This window comes from Schistocerca cancellata, unplaced genomic scaffold (assembly GCF_023864275.1).
Source record: "Schistocerca cancellata isolate TAMUIC-IGC-003103 unplaced genomic scaffold, iqSchCanc2.1 HiC_scaffold_28, whole genome shotgun sequence".
Classification (NCBI taxonomy): domain Eukaryota; kingdom Metazoa; phylum Arthropoda; class Insecta; order Orthoptera; family Acrididae; genus Schistocerca; species Schistocerca cancellata.
In genome coordinates this window covers 15,001-18,349 of record NW_026046092.1, presented here as the reverse complement: position 1 = coordinate 18,349, position 3,349 = coordinate 15,001, and the positions used below count along the sequence as shown (strand labels likewise).

At 56.2% G+C, this 3,349-nt stretch overlaps 3 non-coding genes across 3 annotated transcripts in view; all 3 read left to right on the top strand.

The window, feature by feature from the left end:
- The first annotated feature begins 499 nt into the window (after positions 1 to 499).
- LOC126110696 (small subunit ribosomal RNA) lies at positions 500 to 2,408 on the top strand. Its single transcript, XR_007523859.1, has one exon. It is a non-coding gene; the product is annotated as a small subunit ribosomal RNA (ribosomal RNA).
- A 353-nt stretch (positions 2,409 to 2,761) lies between these two features.
- Positions 2,762 to 2,916, top strand: LOC126110687 (5.8S ribosomal RNA). Its single transcript, XR_007523853.1, has one exon. It is a non-coding gene; the product is annotated as a 5.8S ribosomal RNA (ribosomal RNA).
- Positions 2,917 to 3,105: 189 nt separating this feature from the next.
- Positions 3,106 to 3,349, top strand: part of LOC126110690 (large subunit ribosomal RNA) — a 4,222-nt gene continuing 3,978 nt past the window's right edge. Inside the window, exon 1 of the ribosomal RNA XR_007523855.1 lies at positions 3,106 to 3,349. This exon is cut by the window's right edge and continues 3,978 nt beyond it. This is a non-coding gene — a ribosomal RNA (large subunit ribosomal RNA).

Genomic DNA, 3,349 nt, shown 5'->3' with positions numbered 1-3,349 from the left:
GCGCCGCGACGCCGTCTGCTGCTCGGTCGCCCCAGCGGTTCTCGCTGGTGGTTTGTATCGCAGTTGTGCAGACGTGTTGGCACGTGCGCTGTGCTGGGAGAGTTCGCTTCGGCACCCACGTGGGGCCTTTGCCCTTCTGTGGCGCTGGCGTTGGAGCTGCCGGTCACCGTAGGTGGCGCGTGTTGTCTCCCGCCGGCAATGCCACGACAGCACGCTCCCGGGCCTCTGTCGGCAGCGGCAAGCTCAGTTGGGAGCACGGGTGGTCGCACCTAAAGCGTCTACTCGCCTAACTCCGGGCGATTGCGCCTCTCTCGAACCCGACCAAGTACTTAGGACGGCGCTGCGCGCCGCCGGGACCTGAGAGGGTTTCGAGGTGTATTGTGCAGGGGAGCTCAGCCTCCTCCTGTTTGCAGAATAATTGAGCGGACGCTTGCGTGTTCGCGCGGGCCCCTGGGACACACTCCCGGGCGGCCGGCTGCTCAGCTCTAGTTGACGCAGCTCCCTGGTTGATCCTGCCAGTAGTCATATGCTTGTCTCAAAGATTAAGCCATGCATGTCTCAGTACAAGCCGCATTAAGGTGAAACCGCGAATGGCTCATTAAATCAGTTATGGTTCCTTAGATCGTACCCACGTTACTTGGATAACTGTGGTAATTCTAGAGCTAATACATGCAAACAGAGTCCCGACCAGAGATGGAAGGGACGCTTTTATTAGATCAAAACCAATCGGTCGGCTCGTCCGGTCCGTTTGCCTTGGTGACTCTGAATAACTTTGGGCTGATCGCACGGTCCTCGTACCGGCGACGCATCTTTCAAATGTCTGCCTTATCAACTGTCGATGGTAGGTTCTGCGCCTACCATGGTTGTAACGGGTAACGGGGAATCAGGGTTCGATTCCGGAGAGGGAGCCTGAGAAACGGCTACCACATCCAAGGAAGGCAGCAGGCGCGCAAATTACCCACTCCCGGCACGGGGAGGTAGTGACGAAAAATAACGATACGGGACTCATCCGAGGCCCCGTAATCGGAATGAGTACACTTTAAATCCTTTAACGAGTATCTATTGGAGGGCAAGTCTGGTGCCAGCAGCCGCGGTAATTCCAGCTCCAATAGCGTATATTAAAGTTGTTGCGGTTAAAAAGCTCGTAGTTGGATTTGTGTCCCACGCTGTTGGTTCACCGCCCGTCGGTGTTTAACTGGCATGTATCGTGGGACGTCCTGCCGGTGGGGCGAGCCGAAGGCGTGCGACCGCCTCGTGCGTGTTCGTGCGTCCCGAGGCGGACCCCGTTGAAATCCTACCAAGGTGCTCTTTATTGAGTGTCTGGGTGGGCCGGCACGTTTACTTTGAACAAATTAGAGTGCTTAAAGCAGGCAAGCCCGCCTGAATACTGTGTGCATGGAATAATGGAATAGGACCTCGGTTCTATTTTGTTGGTTTTCGGAACCCGAGGTAATGATTAATAGGGACAGGCGGGGGCATTCGTATTGCGACGTTAGAGGTGAAATTCTTGGATCGTCGCAAGACGAACAGAAGCGAAAGCATTTGCCAAGTATGTTTTCATTAATCAAGAACGAAAGTTAGAGGTTCGAAGGCGATCAGATACCGCCCTAGTTCTAACCATAAACGATGCCAGCCAGCGATCCGCCGCAGTTCCTCCGATGACTCGGCGGGCAGCCTCCGGGAAACCAAAGCTTTTGGGTTCCGGGGGAAGTATGGTTGCAAAGCTGAAACTTAAAGGAATTGACGGAAGGGCACCACCAGGAGTGGAGCCTGCGGCTTAATTTGACTCAACACGGGAAACCTCACCAGGCCCGGACACCGGAAGGATTGACAGATTGATAGCTCTTTCTTGATTCGGTGGGTGGTGGTGCATGGCCGTTCTTAGTTGGTGGAGCGATTTGTCTGGTTAATTCCGATAACGAACGAGACTCTAGCCTGCTAACTAGTCGCGTGACATCCTTCGTGCTGTCAGCGATTACTTTTCTTCTTAGAGGGACAGGCGGCTTCTAGCCGCACGAGATTGAGCAATAACAGGTCTGTGATGCCCTTAGATGTTCTGGGCCGCACGCGCGCTACACTGAAGGAATCAGCGTGTCTTCCTAGGCCGAAAGGTCGGGGTAACCCGCTGAACCTCCTTCGTGCTAGGGATTGGGGCTTGCAATTGTTCCCCATGAACGAGGAATTCCCAGTAAGCGCGAGTCATAAGCTCGCGTTGATTACGTCCCTGCCCTTTGTACACACCGCCCGTCGCTACTACCGATTGAATGATTTAGTGAGGTCTTCGGACTGGTACGCGGCATCGACTCTGTCGTTGCCGATGCTACCGGAAAGATGACCAAACTTGATCATTTAGAGGAAGTAAAAGTCGTAACAAGGTTTCCGTAGGTGAACCTGCGGAAGGATCATTACCGACTAGACTGCATGTCTTTCGATGTGCGTGTCGTGTCGCGCAACACGCTACCTGTACGGCAGCAGCCGTGCGCCGCGTGCGGAACCACGCGTGCCTCTCAAAACTAACGGACAAAATGTTGTGTGGTACGAGCGCTGAAGCTCTGGAGCGGCTGGCCTGCGGCACCTGGCGCCTGGCGCCGGTTTTGAATGACTTTCGCCCGAGTGCCTGTCCGCTCCGGTGTGGAGCCGTACGACGCCCATCGGCCGTGAGGCCGTTGGACACAGAACGCTGGAACAGGGGCCGTCAAACGCCTCAGTCCCGCCTATGCAACTGTTTTGAAAGAGACAGTGGAAACTAAACAAAAAAGATCACCCAGGACGGTGGATCACTCGGCTCGTGGGTCGATGAAGAACGCAGCAAATTGCGCGTCGACATGTGAACTGCAGGACACATGAACATCGACGTTTCGAACGCACATTGCGGTCCATGGATTCCGTTCCCGGGCCACGTCTGGCTGAGGGTCGGCTACGTATACTGAAGCGCGCGGCGTTTGTCCCGCCTTCGGAGACCTGGGAGTGTCGTGGCCGCCTGTGGGGCCGGCCGCGTCTCCTTAAACGTGCGATGCGCGCCCGTCGCCTGGCGGTTCGCATACCGGTACTTTCTCGGTAGCGTGCACAGCCGGCTGGCGGTGTGGCGTGCGACACCTCGTACAACGACCTCAGAGCAGGCGAGACTACCCGCTGAATTTAAGCATATTACTAAGCGGAGGAAAAGAAACTAACAAGGATTCCCCCAGTAGCGGCGAGCGAACAGGGAAGAGTCCAGCACCGAACCCCGCAGGCTGCCGCCTGTCGTGGCATGTGGTGTTTGGGAGGGTCCACTACCCCGACGCCTCGCGCCGAGCCCAAGTCCAACTTGAATGAGGCCACGGCCCGTAGAGGGTGCCAGGCCCGTAGC